Genomic DNA, 7664 nt, shown 5'->3' with positions numbered 1-7664 from the left:
AAAGTTGCAATTGAGTTACAGCAATATAAAATAGCAGGTCAAACATGCTGGCAGAATATAGCATTAATGGTAGGATTCCTGGCAGTGTGGAAGATCAGAGGGATCTTGGGGTCCGAGTCCATAGGACACTGAAACCTGCTGCGCAGGTTGACTCTGTGGTTAAGATGGCATATCTTGCATTGGACGTTATCAACCATAGGATTGAGTTTAGGTGCCGAGAGGTAATGTTACAGCTATATAGGAACCTGGTCAGAACCCACTTGGAGTACTGTTCTCAGTGCTGATCACCTCATTACAGGCCAGCTGGTGGCGCAATGGGATCAGCGCCGGTCTCTGCAGCGAGGGCTCCCGAGTTCGAATCGCAGTCGGTCCACCGCCGAGGCCGCTTTCCATCCGTGCCGGGTTGAGCGTCGAGCTCCTGACACCACGCGCCAGACAAGGATGGCTGACTTTCTGGTGCGACACACTAAAAAAAACTCATTACACGAAGGATGTAGAAACTATAGAAAGGGTGTAGAGGAGCTTTACAAGCAGGTTGCCTGGAGAAGGGAACATTCCCTATGAGAATAGGTTGAGTGAACTGGGCCTTTTCTCCTACTAAGGATGAGAGGTGACCTCGTAGAGGTGTATAAGACGATGGGAGGCATTGATAGTGTGGATAGTCAGAGCTTTTTCCCATGGCCGAAATGGCTAACACGAGAGGGCATAGTTTTAAGCTGCTTAGAACTAGGTACAGAAGGGATTTCAAGGGGAAGTTTTTTTTTTACGCAGAAAGTGGTGAGTGCATGGAATGGGCTGCCTGCTTCGGTGGTGGAGGCGGATGCAACAGAGTATTTTAAGTGACTCTTGGATAAGTAATGGAGTTTAGCAAAATAGAGGGCTATGGGCAACCCTAGGTAATTTCTAAATAAGTCCATGTTCGGAACAGCATTGTAGGCCGAAGGGCCAATATTGTGCTGTAGGTTTTCTATGTTCTATGTTCTAACAGCAGGATACAGTATAACTGATGAATGAATATGGTTACTTTACATGTTAATGTCTTGCATGTTGGAAATAATGATTTTATGGACCTTTGTGGACTAGACAAAGATAGGTGGAGGAATTAGAAAGGCTAGTAAAGAATGTTTACAGATAGAACACACTGTCAGGAAATGTATGGTCCTGCAGTTTGGTAAAAGAAGTAACATCGTAGATTATTTTCTAAACATAGAGACAATTAGAATATTTGACGTGCAAAGGGACTGAAAACATTTCGTACAACAGTCCCTGAAGATTAATTTGCAGGTTTCGAAGTTGGTGAAAAGTGCGATTGAAATATTGGAAAACATTTCGAGAGGAATGGAATATAGATATAGGAATGCATTGTTGACGCTTTAAGATGCACTGATGAGGCCTTGCTCTGAGTATTGAAGCCCCTTGTCTCAGAAAGCATGCCCTAATATTGGAAAGGATTCAAAGGTGGTTTACAAAGTGATTCCAGGATTGAAAGGTTTGTCATTAGAGGAGCATGTGACGGTTGTGGGCCTCTACTCACGGGAATTCGGACGATTGAATTGTTACCGAATCAACCATCCCCTCTGACCCTTTCTGATTACTAGACGGTGTCTCCCTCTAGAGACTGAACTGAACTGAGCTCCCTTCAGTTTCAGCAGGTGCGGATAAGCATCTTGAAATTCCGTTGAAAACATCCGGAGAGACCGCTCTCCAAAAGGGGTGCCCTCGGTTGCTCTAATAGTGTAGTGAGATCTCTTTGAGAAATCAAAATCAGACCAGCCACTAGAAAGGACATCTTCGCGTTCCAATATTTTCTCAGTTAATCCCTGTGTCCATTCCTCTAACATTTCAGCAAATGTAGAGTTTCCTGACACTCCAGCTACTGCCAGAACGTATCCTGACAGGTTGAGAATGAGTGTACCTCAGAGTTCCCTCTTTCCGCTCATCGTCTATTTAGCAGGAACTTTCACCTTCTCAAAAGCTGCTCTGAACACGGGGTGAATGGACAAGGTGTTTCTAAAGCTCTCTCTGTTCCTCTGTTCGAATGCTTCCTGGAGCCTTCTCACAACGGCAGTATTTTTCCCACGAGAATCAGTGTTCCATCCTTTTCAATCCGATCCGTGCAGAGCAACAATTGTGTGTCAATAGTCTCAGATAGTCCAGCATCTGCTTTCGTAAACTCCAGTTTAAGGACAGGTAACTATCGTATGGGTACTCATCCATAATAAGCCCCGGAATCACAAGGGGACTGACTGGCGTCGACGGTAAGTGCGTCGGATATTGGTTGTAAAAGGGTGTATTAAGTAAAATAATTTAAGAATCTGTGTCAGGTATGGCTCTAGCAGAAATACCTTTATTCCATAGAGATACATCAGAGCATGATCCCACAATCCCTTCAGGAATAATGTTTTGTAGTTTAATACTTCCCTTGATAGTACCGTATCCTACAAGAACACTCCCAGCCTACAATAACTTTTTGTCTCCGCAGATATACCTCTGCATTTATCAGCCAGTGATGTAATAGCCAAACCGAGCTCAGAATTAAAATCAACCGCTGAATGAATCATTAGACCATTCACATCAGACAGCTTTTTCCACTCTGTGAAAGAATTTAAGTCACTTTGAATATGTAGAGGTTAACCTAATCGCTTGTGAATGCTCTTAAAATTTAGCTAAGGTCCTTGCAAGTCTTATAATTTAGCTAATGTCCTTGCAGGAAAGATGTTATGGCTCTGCATTTACATAATACTGTTGTTTTTTTGAAATCTAGTTCTAAGTTCAAAGTCACGTAGTTTTTTAAGTGCTTTTAGTTACGTATCTGTGTCTATATAATGAAGCTTGTCTGAGAGCTAAGCAGAGCCCCTAAGCATCGCTTTTAGGTACAGAGGCTCTCCATGATATCATGTAATAAAGTCTAGTAAGAAATTTGAAAATGGGCGGGAGAGGGGGAGATCCAAAAAGATAGGAGAAGACACGAGGGGGAGGGATGGAGCCAAGAGCTGGACAGGGGATTGGTAAAGGGATATGAGAGGGTCATGGGACAGGAGGCCCAGGGAGAAAGGAAAGGGGGAGGGTGAAGCCCATGGGCGAAGGGTATAGTGAGAGGGACAGAGGGAGAAAAAGGAGAGGGAGAAAAAGAATACACACACACACACACACACACACACGTGTGTGTGTATGTGTGTGTGTGTGTGTGTGTATTTTTCTCTCTCTCCTTTTTCTCCCTCGCTCTCCTGTCTTCTCCTATCATTTTGGATCTCCCCCTTCCCCTACCACGAGGTTGCGCTCCAGCTCACGGACTAAATTCAACGGCGCCTTTAAGATTTCTCACCCTGTCTCTCTCGTCCGTTCTCATCACCTCAGATTACAAGTTAATTGAAAGTAACTGAACAACGTGCCGATACACTTATAGACAACAGGACGCGTTACAAGCCGGAGTTACTTGTGAGATGATACCAGTTGTAGAGTAATGAATCACGGCCAGTCGTCACACCGAATCCACACTAACACCAGACACACCATCACACTGATATCTCACTGATGATCATGTTCCAATCTGACCCGTCGGATCGCAACCAGACAAAGACATGAAAGGCCAGTTATACGACCGATTGTGAAGGAATATTATATTGGGAACAACAACCTTCAGGCAAGTAGATCAAATCAAGGTCGCAGTGGAGGGATCGCATTGCAGCTAGAGGGATCTGACCATTGGAAACGGAATCTCAGCACGTCAGTAGAATCGGGGGAAGTGTTCTCTCTTTCACAGAGGCTTGGTGAACACAGGACATGTGAGAATTATTTTATAATTCTGTGCTGAAATACTGGAACTTCATGTTGGGAGAGAGGGATAGAGATATCAGCATCTCGATACCATTTCTGGCCATTGAGGCCACGATTAATATCTCTTTTGTTCGCGTGTGCCTGAAACAACTCGCCGTTGTAAGTGAACATTGAGCTTAATCGACAGCACAGCGAACCAAGGTGAGGTGCAATTACAGCGTTTCTGAGGCATGGCTTCAGGAAAGGTCGGGTTCGTTGTTTCACTGTTTGGTTAATTGAATTGAGAAGACAGGAATGTGTTGGGCTTGTGATGCCTTGATTCAACAAAGAAACCACCTGTTCAGGCACGTTCAACAAAGGGAAGTGAGGCTACGCGTGTTGAGCGAGAGAAGCAAACACGGAGAATGTTTGCAGCCCCGCGGGCACATGCCTTTTAGTGAATAAGGTCAAAGGTGCATCGCTTCGAAGTTAAATGCAAGTAATAAACAGGGTGCTCAGCTTGAAAAACGCGCAGTGACCTGGGCGTTGCAAGCATTAAAATCACAAGTGCTCTAGGTGAGGCTCGAACTCACAGCCTCGGCATTTCTCCGCCGTGTACTGCCATATAAGTACCGCGCGCTAACCGATTGCGCCACTAGAGCCCAGCGCTGCAAACACTTGGTTGTAAATATCTGGAAAGGAAAACTGGAAGAAATTCCAATATCATGGCGCAAACAGCACATAAATATACGTGAAAAGGCCGTTCGGCCCACAATGTATTGCCGTGACATCTAAACAGCAAATCAAAGATACTCAAACTCTAATCCCTCCTTCCTACCTTGTCCATATCCCTCGATCTTCCTGACATCCATGAGGATATCGAGTAATCAAAAGTGCGCATCAAATGCCACCTATAAATTTGCTGATGATGCAAACATTGTAGGTAGAATCTCAGATGGAGAAGAGAGGGCCTACAGGACTGAGATATGCCAACTAGTGGAGTGGTGTCGCAGCAACAACCTGGCACTGAACACCAACAAGATTAAAGAGCTGAGTGTGGACTTCAGGAAGGGTAAGACGAAGGAACACATTCCAATCCTCATAGAGGGATCAGAAGTGGAGACAGTGAGCAGTTTCAGGTTCCTGGGTGTCAAGATCTCTGAGGACTTATCCTGGTCACCACATATCGATGCAGTTCTAAAGAAGGCAAGAAAACGTCTGTACTTCATCGGGAGTTTGAAGAGATTCGGTATGTCAACCAATGCACTGAAAAGCTTCTATAGATGTACATTGGGAAGCATTCTGACAGGCTGCATCGCTGTCTGGTACGGGGAGTGGGGCTACTGCACACAACCGAAAGAAGCTGCAGAGGTTTGTAAAATTTGTTCCTCTCCATCGTGGATACTAGCCTACGAAGTACCTAGGACATCTTCCAGGAGAAGTACCTCAGAAAGCTTAAGGACCTCCAGTACCCAGGACATGCCCTTTTCCCGCTGTTACCATCAGACAGGAGGCACAGAAGCCTGAACGCACACACTCAGCGATTCAGTAACAGGTTCTTCCGCTCCGCCATCCGATTTCTAAATGGACATTGAAATCATAAACACTACATCAATTTTCAAATATATATTATTTCTGATTTTTACACGATTTTCAATCTATTCGAAATACGTATACTATCATTGATTTACTTATTTATTATTATTTATTTTCTTCTTCGATATTATGTATTACTCTGAACTGCTGCTGCTAAGATACAAAATTTCATGACACATGCCGGTGATAATAAACCCGATTCTTTTTCTGAATTCTGATTCTGCTCTCTTTAAAGCCTCTAATGTTTTTGTTTCTACCACCGTACCGGGCAGTGCACTCCAGGCATCCACCACTCTGATCAAAAAAGCTTGACCTTGACATCTCCCCAGAATCTACCTCCTCCCATCCTCAATGCATGGCATCTGGTATTAGTTACTTCAACCCTGGGAAACCGACACACCCTGTCTACTCTAACTCTTCACCTCATAATCTTCTAAACCTCTACTAGATCTCCCCTCAGCTCCCGGTGCTCCAGAGAAAACAATCCATGTTAATCCAACCTTCCATACACACACATACCCTTTAAACTCGGCCGCATCCAGGTAAACCTCCTCTTCAACCTCTTCAAAGCCTGAACTTCCTTCCTACAGTAGGGTGACGAGAATTGTATGCAATACTCCAGAAATAGCCTAATCAGAGATTTATAAATTTGCAGCATAACCCCTTCACTTTTGAACTTAAGGCTTCGACTAATAAGAGCAAGTTTTATCTTATAAAAGCAAGGTTGATCGATGAAACTCCTTATCGATCTTCGCTTTCAGCTCAAGCGGGTATAACTTGAGATTAAAAGGTACATTTATTATCAAATTATACAAATCTTTTTCTAATTCAGATGGAAATGAAAGCAAGAGGGAAACAAAAGGCAGCAGGATGATCAACGCACATATCCCCCACTGCAGACGGAGATTAAATTCCTGATACCAGTGGATTCAGCATTAATCGGGAACTCGGGATCAACGGCGTGGACAAGTATTCCGTCCATTGAGGTGCCCAGCTCAGTGTGTTTATTGTTATAATGTTTCTCGTTGTGAACAATGAAAGTACAGTAGCCTCGGCCGGCAAATGTCCAAATAAATCGTCGCGTCATTGCATTACGTCAGAATGGAACAAAGGAAGTCAACACATTACGGGACATCCTCTGAAACCTACACTTCCACTAAACTTATGTACATCGTGTTAGATGGAGCTGATGTGGGAGAAATGGTTACCATACTGAACTGCCACTGAACTGTCTCTGTCACTGAGCCTGGCGCTGTTGTGCAGGAGAGAAGGAGGCAGAAGAGAAATGCGGTAGTCGTAGGGGTTTCCATAGTCAGGGGAACGGACAGGAGATTCTGTGAGCCTGACAGAGATACCCACATGGTGTGTTGCCTCCCAGGTGCCAGGGTACGGGATGTCTCGGATCGGGTCCTGAACATTCTAAAGGGAGAGGGTGAGCAGCCAGTTGTCTTGGTACATGTTGGTACCAATAACATAGATAGGACAAAGGAGGAGGTCCTGAAGAGAGATTTCCAGGAGTTAGGAAGGAAGCTGAGAAGCAGGACCTCCAGGGTAGTAATCTCGGGATTGCTACCTGTGCCACGTGCTAGCGAGGGCAAAAATAGTCGGATCAGGCAGATGAATGCGTGGCTGAGAGACTGGTGCAGGGGGCAGGGCTTCAGATTCTTGGATAATTCGGATCTCTTCTGGGGGAAGTATGACCTGTTCAAAAAGGACAGGTTACACCTGAACCCGAAAGGGACCAATAACCTGGCGGGAAAGTTTAGTAGAGCTGTTAGGGAGGGTTTAATCTAATTTTGCAGGGGGATGGGTACCGGAATGATAGAGCGGAGGAAGGGGAAAACAGAAATAAATCTAAGATAGTGAGCAGTAAAGATGTCAGGAAAGACAGGCAGGTGATGGGACAAGTTTGTAGCCATTGGGATGAGTTGCAGTGCAATAAAGTTGCAGTGAAATCAAAGCAAAAATTACCAAATACTGGTCTTAAGGTGTTGTACTTAAATGCACGCAGCATAAGGAATAAGGTGGATGATCTTGTCGTACAGCTACAGATTGGCAGGTATGATATTGTGGCCATCACTAAGACCTGGCTGAAGGATGCATGTCTCTGGGAGCTGAACGTCCAAGGATACACGGTGTATCGGAAGGATAGGAAGGTAGGCAGAGGGGGAGACGTGGCTTTATTGGTAAGAAATGATATTAAATCATTAGAAGGAGGCGATATAGGATCGGAAGGTGCAGAATCTTTATGGGTTGAGCTAAGAAATAGCAGGGGTAAAAGGACCCTGATGGCAGTTATTTATAGACCTCCA

The 7664-nt window shown here is 44.6% G+C and overlaps 1 non-coding gene across 1 annotated transcript; it reads right to left on the bottom strand.

Moving 5' to 3' along the window:
- Nucleotides 1-4324: 4324 nt before the first annotated feature.
- Nucleotides 4325-4418, bottom strand: trnai-uau (transfer RNA isoleucine (anticodon UAU)). The gene is made up of 2 exons: nt 4381-4418; nt 4325-4360 (listed from the first exon to the last, which is right to left on the bottom strand). It is a non-coding gene; the product is annotated as a tRNA-Ile (tRNA).
- Nucleotides 4419-7664: the final 3246 nt, after the last annotated feature.

Source organism: Mobula birostris, chromosome 4 (assembly GCF_030028105.1).
Source record: "Mobula birostris isolate sMobBir1 chromosome 4, sMobBir1.hap1, whole genome shotgun sequence".
Classification (NCBI taxonomy): Eukaryota; Metazoa; Chordata; class Chondrichthyes; order Myliobatiformes; family Myliobatidae; genus Mobula; species Mobula birostris.
Note: the sequence above shows the minus strand (reverse complement) of the source record. Positions and strands in the feature narration are given on the sequence as shown.